Source organism: Elgaria multicarinata, chromosome 3 (genome assembly GCF_023053635.1).
Source record: "Elgaria multicarinata webbii isolate HBS135686 ecotype San Diego chromosome 3, rElgMul1.1.pri, whole genome shotgun sequence".
NCBI lineage: Eukaryota > Metazoa > Chordata > Lepidosauria > Squamata > Anguidae > Elgaria > Elgaria multicarinata.
In genome coordinates this window covers 166,224,121-166,243,303 of record NC_086173.1, presented here as the reverse complement: position 1 = coordinate 166,243,303, position 19,183 = coordinate 166,224,121, and the positions used below count along the sequence as shown (strand labels likewise).

General features: G+C 41.3%; 1 pseudogene; it reads right to left on the bottom strand.

The window, feature by feature from the left end:
* Positions 1-15,127: 15,127 nt before the first annotated feature.
* On the bottom strand, positions 15,128-17,853 carry LOC134395748 (zinc finger protein 420-like; annotated as a pseudogene).
* Between the last annotated feature and the right edge of the window lie 1,330 nt (positions 17,854-19,183).

Genomic DNA, 19,183 nt, shown 5'->3' with positions numbered 1-19,183 from the left:
GGAAGCCTTAAGAGATGAATGGTTTATATAGGGTGATCATATGAAAAGGAGGACAGGGCTCCTGTATCTTTAACAGTTGTATTGAAAAGGGAATTCCAGCAGCTATCATTTGTATATATGGAGAACCTGGTGAAATTCTCTCTTCATCACAACCGTTAAAGCTGCAGGTGCCCTGCCCTCTTTTAAATCTGGTGACTAGTATAGCTCCTGCAGCTTTAACTGTGGTGATGAAGAGGGGATTTCAACAGGTTCTCCATATATACAAATGACACCTGCTGGAATTCCCTTTTCTATGCAACTGTTAATGATACGGGAGCCCTGTCCTCCTTTTCAAAAGGTCACACTAGTTTATAAGGCAAGTAAATGCAAAAGGACATCACATACGGAAGCAAAACGTGAAATACACAATGACTGGAAAGAAATACATGTGTACACTCTGCCAAACACACTGCAGTTTAACTCCTCCTAAGGCGTGTCAGAAAATGTGAAAAGAGTGCCAGGCCCAACTAGCAGCAGTTGAATTGCTATTGAGTTCTAGTTAAACTTCCACCAGTCCAAAGTAGATAGATGCAATGAGAAAAGCTTTCAACCACATAACAGTATAGTCTACAATTCCATCGTTTTAGGCAGCCGATGTAATGTCCGGCCTTATCAGGATTACGGGAGTATTTCCCTGTGTTATAGGTGATCAGTGAAAAGAGCATTCCATCATGTTAAGGCCGAAATTGAGGGTGGGTCATTCTGATGTTCATAAAATGGAAAATGTTTCACCAATCTTTCTGAAACGGAGACCTGCCAGAAAGAAATGCTGGTTTTACACACCCTGCACGTTTCAAGAAGATTGGTGAAATATTGAGGGCAGGATGGCAGTTCAAAGTTCCAAAGTGGGAAAAGCCTCTCTGCTTCAAACTGACACAGATCTGCTTCCGGGTGGCGACTTTAACTGTGGTGATGAAGAGGGGATTTCAACAGGGTCTCCATATTATGCAAATGGCACCTGCTGAAATTCCCTTTTCTATGCAACTGTTAGAAATGCAGGAGCCCTGTCTTCCTTTCCATAGTGTCACCCTAATGTTAGGTGAGGCCTTATCAAGGTACAGGAAGATTCTGGACCCACGAAGCCGCTAGCCGTGAGGAGTACAACACACACGGCAACTTCTGCTCATAGTGGCCTCTTGTTGCACACCTTGAACCCTTCTTTGAGAGCAGGTCTGAATCCATCTCAGGCTCAAGGCAGGAAAACCTTCGGCCCTTCTGGAAATAAGAGGTCTGCTGATGAACCAGAGTTTCTCTCCCAATGCATCCCAGGGCTCCGTTCTAAGCCCTCTCTGTTCCCTGCACTTGAACCCCAAAAAGGGACGGAAGCGAACAATGATTTCCACCCGCTCTTAGGATGTGAACAGCAGGGCTCCCTTCATCCATAAAAGCAGGACATATTAAAGCCAATGAAAGCATTTGCCCAAAGAAAATCCATACTTGCCCGCAGAGAAAACATAGCACAGTCCTTGTCTTTCAGTCAGCTGCACTTAGGTTTTATTCAGTATAATTTGATTTTATATTTCTGACTATTAATTTTGTTTATTGTGATTATCTTCTTGTGTTGCATTGTTTGGCATTGTAGTAGTAGTATTTATTTACGTTGTAGTCATGCAATAAGTCTTAAATCGCATCAAAGAATTCATGCAGGCAGAAGCTCCATCAGCGCTCAAACTGTGCAGTCAGCGTCCATCATAGCAAAGGCTTGAAATCGCTTTGAAGTAGGCATGTGCTCCACTCCGATTTTGAGCGTAGAAGCAGTAGCGGATTGGCCTGCTCCGCCTTACCCAGAGGCGGAGTAGAAGCGGGCCACGGACCCCTAGAAGCAAGGCGAAGAGAAGCGCCCATTTTTCGGAGGTCCTAGTTCAGGCGGAGCGCTCCGGTCGCCATCTTGAAAACATTTCGCCCATAGGATTGCATTGCGGGAAATAATCGCGGATAACTAGGTTCTTTTTGAAGCTATCGTTCTGGAAATTCTTGTGCACAGAGAGTCGTGGATGGGGGTCATTTTGAGACTACTCTCTGCGTCGTGCGGGTCGCGTGCTAGAATTTTTTAAAAATCGGGTCAACAGCGCGGCTCAAACGGTGATTTTCGGCTTTTTGCCCATAGGATTGCATTGCGGGAAAGACTCGGGGATAACTGCGTTGGTTTTTAAGCTATCATTCTGGAAATTCTTGTGCACAGAGAGTCGTGGATGGGGGTCATTTTGAGACTACTCTCACCTCTCTGTGTGGTGCGGGTCGCGTGCTAGAATTTTAAAAAAAATCGGCAGGAAAAATACCTTTTTCAAAGGGCTGAGGGGCAGAGTCAGCTCCCGGTCATGATCCCATGATCCCAAAGTTGGAGGAGGGGATAGGCAAAACAGGTAACTTGGGATTCTGGGAACTTCTCTTTCTTAATCTGAACGGACTTTTCCCAGTGTTTTTTAACACAGTAGCCCCACCAAATGCACAAACACAACCTGAAATCATATACTAAGCCAATAATAAGAGATAGAAACACAGCACTGCTACTCACCCTAACTTTGGGGAACAACTGAAAAGATGTGGGGCAAGGGGATGAGCTCCCCTAGGGCATCTCATTGTGGACGTGCCCCCACTCTCTCCTGTACTTGGAGGGCCATCAGAGCCCTCCAAAGAGAGTAACCCGGTGGAGCAATGCCTATCATGAGTCGAAGTGAGCGTTCTACTTCTCGTAGTGGTGGAGCAATGCCTATCATGAGTTGAAGTGAAAGTTCTACTTCTCAGCCCATGGTGAAGCAATGGCTTTCATGAGTCGAACTAGCAGCTGCTTCCCTCTCCCCCAGGCACGTCCCCCTATTACTGGTAAAAGACAGATATAGCCTTTTCTTAAAAGTTATTCTTGTTGTTTATTCAGCAACACTGCTACTTTTAATTCCACCCCTCCTTTGTTTATTTATTTATTTATTCCATTTTATATGCATTACTGGCTTATCCTTGGCTCACTTCCTTATGCCCCCAGAAATGTCTGCTGCCTGCCTGCCTGCCTGCCTTCCCTCCCTCCTCCCCTGCCCACCTCGCAGGGATGTTGTGTGTGTGTGGCTTTGACTCAGGGGAGAAGTCCTTCCTGCACTCACTTGAGTCTTGGCGTGCTTATGTATCCCTGGATAAGCTTTCATGGTGGTGAGTTTGAGGGTTTTTTTAACGTGCAAATTGACGGAGCTATGGAAAGGGGTGTTGGATTTTCATAAATTCCCCCAAAATCAGGGGATGATGGGACTGCTTTGAGTCTGGGCGTCCGTGTGGACACATGGATAAGCTGTCCTGGTGACAAGTTTGAGGTTTCTAACATGCAAATTGACGGAGCTATCCCAAGGGGTCTGAATGGGGTGCCCGATTTTCAAAAATTCCCCAAAAATCAGGGGATGATGGGATTTGCTTGAAACATGGCATGCGTGTGGACACGTGGATAAGCTTTCATGGTGCTGAGTTTGAGGTTTCTAACTTGAACAGAAAAAGCGTTGTATAATTTTTTAGCTTTCAATGCAACCCTATGGGGGGGAAAACAGAGCTCCGATCCGGATCTGGAGCTCCGAGCGGAGTGGAGCGGAAGTGGGCGGAGCGGGGGTGGGGCGAAGCAGGCCGCTCCAAAAACGGCAGATCTGGGAATGAAGCGGAGCGGGGGGTCCGTGCACACCCCTACTTTGAAGGTCACACATGTGGAAGAGTCCAGTAAATTCTAATAGTAACACCTTTCAGTAGATCAGATCCCTTGGTTTTAAAAGCCTCCGTTACAGGAGAACGAATACAATTGGAGTAGAATATTTCATCAATCAACCTTGATGACCCATAGAAAATTCACACAGGCATGGAGTGCTGAAAATGTGGAAGAAAAGTCCCCACAGCATGTCCGACTGTGGGGAAGGAACTTTCCATGGAGCCAGCACCTTCCAAAGCTGTCTGAGTAGTCCTGGCTTAAGCACTTGCCTGCTGATCTGGGAGGAATAAACTTTGCCTGATGCTGTGAGTCCCCACGGCCATGAGGATTGTTCCAGGAGTGCAGCTCTGGTAACCACCTGGCCCGTTTCCCCCAGAATCTCCGGGTTTCCATACCCTCTGGGGGGCTCCGGGGGTTTTTTCAATTTATTTTAAAACCTCTGGGGAAAGCGTGGGGGGCGTGGGGGAGCAGGCTGCCCGTTTTCTGGACTCCAGGAAAGTGCACAGATCGCATTCGCCATTAGCCTTGCTGGGGAATATTTGCGCCCGGATGGACAATCCCTGTGGGAGAGGCTGTGCGGCAGCAGTAGTGGCAGCAGCATCATGGGGCGAGGTGGCGGTAGTGGTGGTGACCAGTGAGGCAAGGCAAGGTGGGCGCTATTTAATAAATTCTTCCCCGTGGCATCCGTACAGTACTGTCCCCAAAGGCACAGACTAATATATATAAGGTGCCGGAAAGCACACAACGACCCAAACCATAAATGGGTTTCTTGTTAATCATCTCTCTTCACTAGTGGTTTGGGTCATTGTGTGCTTTCAGGAACCTTATATATATTAGTCATTTAAAAACTACTGCCTTCTATTTATTTTTGCCCAGAGTCACAGACAACATGTCTTCCCAGCATTTTTTTTATTTCAAACATCACTGACATCCATACCACAATATGGATGACAAAGAGTACAAACAAAAATACAATAAAAAAATCATCTAAGGTTATTGTGTACTTTTGTCTTTCTTCATATCAGAAATGCGAACTATCTTTTCTCGTTCCTACATTACATTTAACACAGTAAACACATTCTTTTCTTTCTTCTATCTTAACTATATCTCCACAGTCAAATACATCGTTTCTTTCTGTTTCTTGCAAAAATGCTATCAGAGGTTTCCATTCAGATATAAACCTGGATGTGGACTTTTCTCTCATTATCGATGTGAGTTTTCCCATCTCCGCCAACTCCAACATCTTCAACATCCATTCATTCGTTGTTGGTGTTTCATTCTCCCATTTTTGTGCATACAACGGTCTCGCTGCCGTTGTCATATATAGAAATAAAGTTCCCCCCTTCTCTTTCAGCTGTTTATCTATTAGACCCAGAAGGAAGGCTCCTGTTTCATTTGTATGTTAGTCTTGATAATTTTTTTGAATTCAAGGGTGTATTTGTATCCAGAATGCTTTGGCTTTTTTACAAGTCCACCAAAGAAGATAAACGTTTCCTCCTCCTCCTCCTCTTCCTAATTTCCAACAGTTTTCCAGGGGACTCTTATACATTGTAGCCAATTTTACAGGAGACATATACCATCTGTACATCATATTAAAAAATTCTCTTTTAGTCTTGAACATAATTTTTATTTATTTATTTATTTATCATACTTATACCCCGCTCCTCAGCCAAAAAAGGCTCTCGGAGCGGCTTACACTTAGCAAAAAAGACAGTCCCTGCCCTCAGGCTTACAGTCTAATAAAGACATGACACACAAGGAAAAGGAGTCCAGGAGGGAGGGAGGGAGGAGAGAGAAAGAGAGAGAGAGAGAGAGAGAGAGAGAGTCCAGCAGGAGCAGGCCCCGATGTTACTTCTGCCTGCTCCTGTCCCCTCGGTCCTTCTTCTTCCTCACAGGGCCAAGATGACAGTTTGCCCTGTGGGGGTGGGGGAAGAGTCCAACAGGAGCAGGCCCCGATGTTACTTCTGCCTGCTCCTGTCCCCTCGGTCCTTCTAATGAACATTTCAAACCTTCAACCACCATATTTTCCCATTTTATCATAGTCTTTTACCTACTCATCCTCCGTCTCGTACTTTAATAAAAGTTTATGCATCTTTGAGATAACATGTTCATCATTTGGACATAACTTCATTTCAAATTCAGATTTTGATTGCTCAAACCCACCATTCTTTTGTCTATTTTAAACCTTTCCATGACTTGTGCACAAGGAAACCTAATTTGTACATACCAAAACACATACAACCATCTTTCAGCAGTTCCTCCCTTGATTTTAACTGATATTCATCTTGTGACATTTGTAATACATCATTATATGTCAACCATTTAGGCATATTTGTCAATTCCCTTCTATCAATAGCCCCCTGGGCCGATACCCAAAGTGGTATTTTATGACAGAACCTTGGTTTACATTATTATTAATAAATTCTACATTAACCTTGGCTTTATGGTACCACAAGTAGCCATGCCATCCAAATCTCAATTCGTATCCTTCCAGTTCCAACAGTCTCCTATTTTTCATCAACACCCAATCTTTCATCCACATTAAACAGCAGCCCAAGAAATACACTTTGAGGTCTGGTAGGCCCAGCCCTCCTCTTTCTTTTGCATCCTGCAATATTTTAATTTTAACTCTTGGGGTTTTTGATTGCTGTATAAACATAGATCTCTCTCTCTCTCTCTGTCACTGCTCAAATGGTAAATTCAATGTTACAATGGGTATTGTTTGAAACAAAAATAACATTCTAGGCAAAGCATTTATTTTAATTGTTGCAATTCTCCCCAAAAGTGACAGCTGAACCTTTTCCCATCTTGCAAAACCTTTAACTTCATTCCAAACCTTAACATAATTATTATGAAATAACATACAATTCATGTTTGTCAAAAATAGTTCCCAAATAAGCTTGGCCACAGCATAAAGAACTTGATCAGGAGGGCTTTAAACTGAATCTTATGGGGCTGGGAGACGTAAACTTGAAGGCAACAATAGAAGAAGGCCCATGCATCATAACGCAGAGAACAGCTCCAATAGCGCCCCAAAATATTGTCCAAAACAATATAGGAACAAAGCCAGACTATAAAGCACATGGTCTTCGATGCCTATATGCTAATGCCCAGAGTGTGGGAAACAAACAGAATGAACTTGAACTTTTATGACGTGAAGGCAAATACGACATGATAGGTATAACTGAAACGGGTGGAATGACTCCCATGACTGGAATATAGCAATTGAAGAATGTAACTCATTCAAAAAGAGCAGAAGAAATAGAAAGGGAGGCGGAGTTGCACTATATGTTAAAAATACCTATCGCTGCACAGAAATACAGGCGGATCAGACTGGGAGCCCCACCTAGAGCATCTGGGTTAAAAGAAATGTGGTGAGGACTAAAAAGAAAATTATAATTGGAGTCTACTACTGATCACCCAATCAAGGAGAAGACGAGGACTAAACTTTTGAGAAACAAATTGCCAGTGTTTCAAGGAAGTGTGATGTAGTAGTGATGGGGGACTTCAATTACCCTGAAATCTTTTGGGAGACAAATACTGCTAAAAGTGTGGGCGATCACTTCCTCCTACAGAAAGTGGAGGAAGGAACTAGAGGATCAGCAATCCTTGACTTGATATTGATCAATAGGGATGAATTAGTGGATAAAGTAGCAGTTACGGGAACTCTGGGGGAAAGTGACCACCTCGTACTTGAATTCTTGATTATAAAGGAGACAAAAGCTGAGTGTAGCTGTACACATACTCTGGATTTTAGGAAAGCTGATTTTAATAAACTCAGAACTATGATAAGCAAGGTCCCATGGCAAGTGACCCTAATGAGAAAAGGAGTCCAAGATGGGTGGGAGTATTTTTTAAAAGAAATTTTAACGGCACCATTACAAACCATTCCAACAAGGAAAAAAAGATAGAAGACAACAGAAGAAACCAATGTGGCTCCACAAAAAGCTTTGGGATGATCTGAAAACAAAAAAGGGATACATACAGGAAGTGGAAAGAAGGCCAGGCTACAAAAGAAGAGTATAGACAGGTGGCACAGAAGTGCCGAAATGGCGTCAGGAAGGCTAAAGCTGAGAATGAGCTGAGATTAGCGAGGGATGCTAAAAGCAATAAAAAGGCTTTCTTCCGATACGTGAATAGTAAAACACACAGGAAAGAAATGGTGGTTCAACTGCTTGACGAGGATGGGTAAATGATAATAGATGACAAAGAAAAGCCTGAAGTGCTGAATTCCTACTTTGGCTCAGTCTTCTCCCAAAGGCGGGTCTATGACCCCCCTGAAAAAAGAGAAGCACAAGTATGAGGGGGCAGGATTGCAGTCTGAGATTGATAAACAAATAGTCAAGGAACACCCAATTTCCTTGAATGAGATCAAATCTCCAGGGCCTGATGAACTTCATCCTAGAGAAATGAAGGAGCTAGCGGAAGAACTCTCAGAACCACCGTCTATTATCTTTGCAAAATCATGGAAGACGGGTGAGGGGCCGTATATCTGGAGGAGGGCTAACGTTGTTCCTTCTTCAACCAGGGCAAAAAGGAGGAACCTGGGAAAAGGCAGGCCAGTCAGTCTGACATCAATCCCTGGGAAAATTCTGGAGCAGATTCTAAAGAAGTCAATCTGTAAGCACCTTGAAAACAATGCAATAATTACTAGAAGCCAACAGGGATTTGTCAAGAACAAATCCTGTCAGACTAATCTCATCTTATTGTTTGATCGGACAACCTCCCTTGAGGACTGTGGGAATGCTGTGGATGTCATATGTCTTGCCTTCAGCAAAGCTTTTGACAAAGTGCCCCATGATATTCCGATAAACAAAAGAGATAAAAGTGGGCTAGATGGAACAACTATTGGGTGGATACAGAGTTGGCCACAGACTCAGACTCAAAGAATGCTTATCAACAGTACCTTCTCAATCTGAGGGGAGGTAAGGAGTGGGATACCGCAGGGATCAGTCCTGGGCCCAGTGCTCTTCAACATTTTTATTAAATGTTGAAGGAGGTGCAGGGAACACTTATCAAGTTTGCATATGACACAAAATTGGGTGGGATAGCTAATACCCTGGAAGACAGAAACAAACTTCAAAGTGATCTGGATAGGCTGGAGTGCTGGGCTGAAAACAACAGAATGAAATTTAATAGGGATTAATACCAACTTCTACACCTAGGAAAAGGAAACCAAATGCACATTTACAAGACGGGGGATACGTGACTCAGCAATACTACAAACAAGAACCACCTTGGAATGTTCTAGATCACAAGCAGAATATGAGCCAACAGTGTGATGTGGTTGCAAAAAAAGCAAATGCTACTTTGGGCTGCTTTAATAGAATTCTTTGATGTTGCTTAAGGCGTGAGCTCAGAGCAAAGATCTTCCGACACGCAAAGCATTTATTATTATTTTTTAATTGATTTTTATTGCTTTTCCACATAATTAAACAAACACCATTACAATAAGGAAACAACAACAACAACAACATACTACATACATGTTGAGTAAATGTTGAATACATATATATTGATTAGATATTAACTATAACATAACATATCATAACAATATCATAATAATTCTTAACATATAAGTGCACCCACCACCTCAGGATCTATTCCTGCTTCCAAAATCTCATACTCTCCTCTCCTGGTGGTTTCCCACTTCCCTTAGAAAACACAAATATTAGGAACTGTTTCCAAATTCCTTCAGACTCGTTTATTTTAGTTATACCTTTCCTCCACTTAATATTACATGTCAGTTTATCATTAATGGCTATATCCCATACTTCTTTGTACCACTCTTCAATAGAATATTCCCCTTGAATCTTCCAGTTCCTAGCTATCATCAATCGTGCTGCAGTCAGCAAACTCGATATTAATTCTTTCATTTCTTTTCCACATTTTAAATCTTCATATAGTGACAGTAAGGCAATTTTTGGTGTTTGTTCTATCTTCATTCCCAATATTTCTTCAATTTCCGAAAACACCATCTTCCATAATCTTTGTACATATTTGCATTCCCACCACATATGTAAATACGTTCCTTTTCCCCCACATCCTCTCCAACAGTTTGCTGAATGCTGATCATTTATCTTATTCAATCTAATCGGGGTTAGGTACCACCTCCACAAAATTTTAAAATAGTTCTCTTTTATTCTCACTGACATACTTCTCAACACTCTTTGTTTCCACAGTCCCTCCCAGCTCTGTCGCCCTATTTGTACCTTCAAATCTGTCTCCCATACCATTTTTCCTGCACTATCCGTTAGCCCTTCCTCTAGCAATATTTTATATATTTCACTCATTAACCCTTTTAATGCTAAACTTCCTCCCTTACACTTTTCCCTTTTAACTATTAATTCCTCAAACTTTGTCAATTCTCTACAAACTCTATTTTCTCTAATCCACTTTTTATTCCACTGTTCTAATTGCCTATAACCAAGTTAATTTTTTCTCCTTTAAAAGCTCTTCCATATCTTTTCTTGTATTTATTTCTCTTAACCAATCCTTTAATTTCATTTTATTTTTCTCTTTTAATATTTTACTTAATCTACCCTTCAGTTCCTCTGAGAAATTCTTTAACATTATTACCGGTGACAAAGGAGAGTTGCTCGGAAGCAGATCCCCTTTAAATTTACTCCAAATTTCCGATTGAGACCTCAGGAGTGGATTATCTATACTTTCAACCCATTTTATCCCTCCTTCCTTAAAAAAAAACATTTTCCAAACTCATCTCTACATTACTTGTGGTTTTATCCTCCATGCAATCTAAATCTCCTACTCCTATAATTGCTTCTACAATATGTCTTAACCTGTTTGCTACATAATATAGTTTTATATTTGGGAGACCCATTCCTCCCTTTTTTTGACTTAAATACCATTTATTCTTATTTACCCTCGCTTTCTTATCTCAGTTACAATATTTGTTTATAATATTTTGCCAACTTTTTATCTCTAATTCTGAAATTTTTATTGGTAACATCCGAAACACAAAATTAATCTTTGCTAAAATCTTCATTTTTATTAATGCTATTCTTCCAAACCAGGATAAATTTAATCTTTTATATTTTTCCAATTTTGCTAAAACCTATTTTTTTACCTCGTTAAATTCTCCTTTTCTAAATTATCTAATTTTTTTTGTAATTTTAATTCCCAAATATCTAATCTGTTCCTTAACTCTCATTTCTATTCCCTTTTGTTCCCATTCCTTTTCTTCCTTCTTAGTATAATTAAACAAAATCATCTCTGATTTGGACCAATTTATTCTTAATCCAGTAACTTCTTCAAATTCTCTCAATTGTTGTTTAATTCTATCTATTTTTCTTATTGGATTCTTAATAGTCAATAGGGTATCATCCACAAACATATTCAATTTTATTTTTCTTACATCACCAATTCCTTCTATCTCTCCATCATCTCTTATTGCGTTCGCCAATACTTCCATAACCATTACAAACAGGTCCGGCGAGAGCGGACATCCTTGTCTTGTACCTCTGGCTAGTCGTATCTTATCGGTGAGTCCGTCGTTACCACCACTACAGCTGTATTTTGGGAATATAACTGTTCTATTATAGTTTTAAATTAATTTCCAAATCCCATTTTATCTAGAATAATCTTTAATGCCTGCCAGCTCACACAATCAAAAGCCTTAAAAATATCCAATGCCAAAATTCCTGCCTTGATCTTAGATTTTTTTATCACATGTATTGCATTTAAGACTCTTCCCACTAAACTATGCATCTGCCTCCCCGCCACAAATCCACATTGGTCTTCTCCTATATATTCAGATATAAATTTATTTAACCGTGTCACCAAAATAGATTAAAAAAAAATAGCATCTTGATTTATTAATGAAATAGGTCTATATGAGTCAGGGACAGTCAAATCTTTATCTGGTTTTGGAATTAATATTATCAATGAATGTTCCCATGATTCTGGTATCTTCTCTCCTTGTAATATAGCGTTATAAAGTTTCAATAATTTCGGAACTAAAAACCCTTTAAAGACCTTATAATATTCTGATCCTAAGCCATCTGCTCCCGGTGATTTACCCACTTTCAGATTATCGATTACATCTTCAACTTCTCTTTGAGTTATTACCTTCTCCATTAGCTCTTTATGTTCTATTTTTATTCCCTTCTTTATATACCTTTCTATATAATCCTCCAACTTCTTTTTTTGCATATCTTTACCCTTATATAATTCCTGATAAAATTTCTGAATTTTTTTTTATTTTATCCTTCATTGTATGATAAGAATTCCCTTGATTATCCTTCAATACTCCTATCCCATTCCTCGCTTTTTCCTTTTGTGTGAGTCTGGCAAGAAATCTAGAATTTTTATTACTATTTTCAAAATATTCCCTTTTCATATAAATTATGTTTTTCTGAACCTGTTCTATATTTATATTCTCTAACTCTTTTTTCTTAGCTTGTATTTCTATTAATTTATATTTATTTTTATCCTGCCAATATTCTTCCTCCAAACTCCTAATCTCTATCTCTAACTTCTCCTGCTCTGCATACTGTTGTCTTCTTAAGTTACACATTTCTCTAATACAAATTCCTCTTGCTACGGCCTTCATGGTGTCCCAAACCACTGACCCTGCTGTTCCTCCCTTTTCATTAATCTCCCAGGGCTCTGACAATTCCCTCTGAATTTTTTCAACCACTATTATACTTAAATATTTTTGTGTTCATTTTCCACCTATACGCTTCTTTGTAATTCTTCTTAACTGTAAATTCTAAACTTAACAATGTGTGATCTGTTACCTTTATTACCCCCATTTCCATTTTACAAATCTTAGTTGCAAACTCTTTTGAGACAAATATATGATCTATCCTGGAGTATGTATGATAAACTGGGGAGTAATATGAGAACCCAGGCTTAGCTCCATTAAGTAAATGCCAACAATCCACATTGTCATTTTCTTTTACTAGTTTATTCATTATAGTGATATTATTTCTCTTTTCAACGTTAGTGGGGTTTGACCTGTCCCATCTATTATCCATAACCATATTAAAATCCCCAGCTAAGATAACATACCCCTCCTTGAATTCTTCTATTTCTTTAAATAATTTTATAAAAAAGTCTCTATGTCTCTCATTTGGGGCATAAACATTGACTACTGTATATACTTTACCTTCAATTTGACCTTTTATCATAAGGAATCTACCATTGTCATCCTTTTTTATAGTTTCTAATATAAATCCACTTTTTTTAAAATCAAAGTGGCCACTCCATTTTTTTTTTGAAGTCCCCAATGACTTTTCATAATAAACTGACCACTTTATTTTTATCTGATTTACATTATCGAACCCCTGATGTGTTTCTTGCAACATAATTATGTCAGCTCCTTCTTTATTTAGCATTTGTTCTATTCTCCTCCTTTTCATGACTGCCCCCAAACCTTTAACATTGAGTGTTGATACTTTTATTTTTTTATCCATAATCACACTTTTGATGTCTCTTCCGATCCCTTGTGCTCTGTAACTCAAATTCACATACATAAAAACACAAACACCATAAAAAAACCTCAAATCCCTTACTCCAACCCACTCCACCCCCCTTCCCCCTTCCCCCCACCCCACCCCCCACCTCTTCCCACCCCATATCCCCGCAAGTCTATCACTCCGGCCATCTACTTAAGGGGGAGGGGGGGAGGCAGTGCTTCGCCTGGCCGGCAAGGTCTCTATACTTTAACAATTCCATCAACAATTATCTCATAATGCAATTATCAGTTCTATTATATCCCAGATGCCCCAGCCTCACTTCCCTCCCGCCTGTTTCAGCCAAAGTTGCATCATCATACAGACCCAAGCTCTTCAGCAGCTCTTTACCCTGATCCAAAGAGGTTACTCTGTGCTCCCCCCCCACCATATGTAAATCTTAAAAATACAGGATAGCCCCACACATATTTTATTGCTTTTTTCACTAGTATTTCCGTTATCTGCTTGACACTGTGTCTCCAATTAAGTGTGTGCTGAGAAAGATAGTTGTAAATTTGCACTGGTTTACCCTTATATTGTAGCAGGGCCATGGATCTCAATTTCTTCATAACTTGCTCTTTTTCATAATAGTTGCCAAATTTCACCAGAATGTCTCTACTAGCTCCTTTATAATTTTGCCCCCCCACTCTATGGATTCTGCCCAAATCACAGTCCTCTATTTCCAAATCAGGCATCATGTCTTTGAACCATTGCAGGATTAAATCTCTTAAGTTCTCTCCTGGTACTTGAATAAGATGTTTGACGCGTATTGATGAACGATGATTCTGGTCTTCTAATTGGATCAGCCTTAATTCATGGTCCTGGAATTGCACATTAGAAGTTTTTTCAAAAAGGTCCTGTCTCTTCTCCATCAAATTTGCTCCTGCTTCCAATTCTTTTATACTTTTAATGTTCTGGGCAATCTTATCAGCCAGCACTGCCATTCGTTTATCTGATCTATCTGCCTGTTGATCCATTTTCTTGAAGATACTTTCATTATTTTCTAATATAAAGCTTTTAATTTCAGCCATGGTGGCTGGCTCCTTGCCAACTGGTGCCTTGCCACCTTCTGCCATTTTAAGATCTGCCGCTGCTATCTCTGTCTCTCCCTGCACTTTTTCCGAAGCCAAGTTCTCCAGGCATGGGAGGTTATGATTACTGGGTTTTTTCCTTGACCAAAAAACTTTTGCACATTCGGTTATAATTTTTTTCTTTGTATTCGACATAGGGCATAAATCTCTTTCTTAACGTCCCGGCTCCCCTCCTTGCCATGGCTATTTTTATCTCTTTGTAGTCAACACAGTCTGTCAGTCCTGCCCAGGATGCTTTTATCTCTTTGTAATTCCGGTGATTAACAGCTTATTCTTCTCTAATAAGGAGTGAGATTCACCATAAATCAAATCAACGTTCGCTGTGAAATCTCATTACAATAACAAGCAGCTTACACAGTCCCGGCACACAGACAGCTCACTTTCGATTTCCATTCTGAAGAGACTGCCCCACCAGCCAAGACCGCATCAATTTTCTCACTCCTTATCTCATTTCCACTTTCGCAAATATCAACAACACCAACAATTAGCATTCATAGTCCTTTTCCAACATATTCATTTGAGATTTATGCCCTTTTAAAGAGAGATAATGTTTCATGGCTGCCAGGCTCCGCGCCCCCCAGAATGAAATTTAATAGGGATTAATGCCAACTTCTACACCTAGGAAAAGGAAACCAAATGCACATTTACAAGATGGGGGATACGTGACTCAGCAATACTACAAGCAAGAACCACCTTGGAATTGTTCTAGATCACAAGCTGAATATGAGCCAACAATGTGAAATGGCTGCAAAAAAAGCAAATGCTATTTTGGGCTGCTTTAATAGAATTCTTTGATGCTACTTAAGGCGTGAGCTCAGAGCAAAGATCTTCCGACACTCAAAGCATTAATAGTGCTTCTCCCCAGTGTGAATTCTTTTATGCCCCTTAAGGTTTGTGCTCCGAGCAAAGCTCTTCCCGCATCCTAAGCATTTATAGGGCTTCTCCCCAGTGTGAATTCTTTTATGCAGCTTTAGGCTGAAGCTCTTCCCGCACTCAAAGCATTCATAGGGCTTCTCCCCAGTGTGAAATCTTTGATGCCTCTTAAGTTGTATACAATGAGCAAAGCTCTTCCCACACTCAAAGCATTTATGGGGCTTCTCCCCAGTGTGAATTCCTTGATGCAGCTTAAGGCTGCTGCTCTGAGCAAAGCTCTTCCCACACTCAAAGCATTTAAAGGGCTTCTCCCCAGTGTGAATTCGTTGATGCAGCTTAAGGTGTATGCTCTGAGCAAAGCTCTTCCCACACTCTAAGCATTTATAGGGTTTCTCCCCAGTGTGGATTTGTTGATGCCGCTTAAGGTAGCTACTCTGAGCAAAGCATTTCCCGCACTCAAAGCATTTATAGGGCTTCTCCCCAGTGTGAATTCCTTGATGCTGCTTTAGGTTTGAACTCTGAACAAAGGTCTGCCCACACTCAAAGCATTTATAGGGCTTCTCCCCAGTGTGAATTCCTTGATGCTGCTTAAGCTGTGTGCTCTGAGCAAAGGTCTTCCCACACTCTAAGCATTTATAGGTCTTCTCCCCAGTGTGAATTCCTTGATGCTGCTTAAGCTGTGTGCTCCGAGCAAAGGTCTTCCCACACTCAAAGCATTTATAGGGCTTCTCCCCAGTGTGAATTCTTTTATGCAGCTTTAGGCTGAAGCTCTGAGCAAAGCTCTTCCCGCACTCAAAGCATTCATAGGGCTTCTCCCCAGTGTGAATTCTTTGATGCCTCTTAAGTTGTATACCATGAGCAAAGCTCTTCCCGCACTCAAAGCATTTATGGGGCTTCTCCCCAGTGTGAATTCCTTGATGCAGCTTAAGGCTGCTGCTCTGAGCAAAGCTCTTCCCACACTCAAAGCATTTAAAGGGCTTCTCCCCAGTGTGAATTCGTTGATGCAGCTTAAGGTGTTTGCTCTGAGCAAAGCTCTTCCCACACTCTAAGCATTTATAGGGTTTCTCCCCAGTGTGGATTCGTAGATGCCGCTTAAGGTAGCTACTCTGAGCAAAGCATTTCCCGCACTCAAAGCATTTATAGGGCTTCTCCCCAGTGTGAATTCCTTGATGCTGCTTTAGGTTTGAACTCTGAACAAAGGTCTGCCCACACTCAAAGCATTTATAGGGCTTCTCCCCAGTGTGAATTCCTTGATGCTGCTTAAGCTGTGTGCTCCGAGCAAAGGTCTTCCCACACTCAAAGCATTTATAGGGCTTCTCCCCAGTGTGAATTCCTTGATGCTGCTTAAGCTGTGTGCTCCGAGCAAAGGTCTTCCCGCACTCAAAGCATTTATAGGGCTTCTCCCCAGTGTGGATTCGTTGATGCCGCTTAAGGTGTGAGCGGAGAGCAAAGCATTTCCCACACTCTAAGCATTTAAAGGGCTTCTCCCCAGTGTGAATTCGTTGATGCTGCTTAAAGTGTGAGCTGAGAGCAAAGCATTTCCCACACTCTAAGCATTTATAGGGCTTCTCCCCAGTGTGGATTCGTTGATGCTGCTTAAGGTGTGAGCTGAGAGCAAAGCATTTCCCACACTCAAAGCATTTATAGGGCTTCTCCCCAGTGTGAATTCTTTGATGCAAGTTAAGTTGTGAGTTGAAAGTGAATTGTTTTTCACACACTAGGCATTGAATGTTAGAATGAATCTTCTGAGTTTTACTCTGTTTCTTCCTTTTACGAATGTTCTTTTTACTTGGTGCTTCTAGTATTGGAGTTTCACAGACATCTGATCCTTCCAAAGAAATAGATTCGTTTTCCCTCTTCTCTTCAGTTTCAGTTTTCCTTCTCTGGTGTAGGCCATTTTTGTTGCTCTCCCTGTGATCACCTACAAGTATAAACACAGAAATCATCTTGAAATCTTGGAACAAAACCCACAGTTGCTGATTTGATTCAAAGGATAAAAAAAAAAATCGTTGGTGAGGCAGATCCTTCTAAACATATTAAATATCCCAAATGATCAATAGAACTGAGAACTAGATTGCCATACAATGCTTTCATTTATATGGAATAGCTCATATAAAGTAGTTGAGAGAATAAATGAACAACATAAAATAAAATACACTTAAAATCTGCCATTTTCTCCTAGCAGATCATTTAACTGGGAACTGGAAAGTGGGAATTCAACCCTTATGGTTATTTTCAATGTCTAGTTATATCTTAATTTAAAAAGCAAGCTGTCCAGAGCTGTCTTCTGAAAAGGCTGAACTCTCCTCTCCTCCATGGAGACCATTAAGATAATATCTGTAACATCTTCAATGTTACGCAGATGCAATTATAGCAGCAAAGTAAGATGGGTTGGCAGCCATCTCTGCCACAGAGCAAGTCCATCAATGGGCTTTTCTCAATGTTTTGTCATGTCTTCAGAGTCAATGACATTTGTATTCTGCACTAGAACAAAGAAAGAAGAGCTGAAATTCCACCTTCCAGGATCTGGCAAGAAGGCAGAGAGGGAGCCTTACCCATAGGAATCCCATTCCTTACCCAGAGAGGAAAGGATCCCACGATTCTCCTCCATGACCTCTTTGTGCAGAGTCCTCTGGCCTGGGTCCAGCAGAGCCCACTCCTCCTCCGAGAAATGCACGGCCACCTCCTCAAAGGTCACCAGACCCTGAAAGAAGAAGAAGAAATGACGTTCTCTTTAAGCATTATGTAGCAATCCATGAAGACAAGGATGGTGAGGTCCTCTTTCTGAATGCCAAAGCATTGTGAGTGACCTTCAAAGCCTTCCTAGCAGCCATCATGGAGAAGAGCAAAGGCTAAAGGGGCAGGTTCTTCCAGGACCAAAGAGATGTGCAGGAGACGGAGGCCCCCAGGACTCCCCTACCTGCCCAGGCTGTGCAGAAACCGCTTCCACTCCACCACCAAGCGAACGAGGCCCAGAAGGACCCCCCAGGATCAGTTCACTTCCCCTGCAGGTTGTTTTGCTCCCTGTGAGGAAGGTAAAGAAGGTGGGAAGGTGAGAAGGTAAGTTCACATTCTTAACTATTCCCATTTTCATTGTTTATTTTCAGTGTTCATTTATTTATTGCATTTCTTTACCACACCATAGCCAAAGCACTTAAAAACAATATCCAAATATTTAAAACTGCGAAAACATACAATAAACACATACATATAAAACTACTATAACAAGTTTTAAAACTATGAGCCTAAAAAAACAGACCCAGGCTAATTAATTACATATTGCTAATTACATATTGCTTGATGTGGCACTGAAAAGATAACAATGTCAGTGCGATAGTTCCACAGTTGGGGGGCCACCACTCTTCCTTGTTGTCGTCCTCTGATGTTCCCTCTGAGTAGGCGCCTGGAGGAGGACCTTAGTTGTTGAGTGCGTAAGACCGGGCCAGAGTGAGTCTGATACCCTCAAACCACATTACTCAACATTTCCTTTCTGAGTATCTCCCCCAGCAAAATCAGGCTCAAGGAGAACATTAAGACAGCTCATGCACTTCAGGCATAATTGAGGGAGGGACACCATGGGGAAATACGTCCACGAATCCTTACCCAGTGAGGAGGGTCCTCCGTCTCCCTCCTGCAAGATCCACCTGTCCAGAGGCCTCTGTGTGATGCCCAGTGGAGCCTTCTCTGCCTCAGGGAAATCTGTGGGTGCTTTCGCCAACATCCCCTGGACCTGGAGCAGGAGGGAGGATCCCAGGCAGAGAAGAGAGATTAGAGAAGGAAAGAAACGGCTCAGGTCAAGGCCAAGGGCAGCATTTCCCAATCGCTTTACCTTTCACTTGAACCTGGAGAAGAGAAGATTGAGGGGAGACATGATAGCACTCTTCAAATCCTTAAAAGGTTGTCACACAGAGGAGGGCCAGGATGTCTTCTCGATCCTCCCAGAGTGCAAGACACGGAATAACGGGCTCAAGTTAAAGGAAGCCAGACATAAGGAAAATCTTCCTAACTGTTAGAGCAGTGCAACGGTG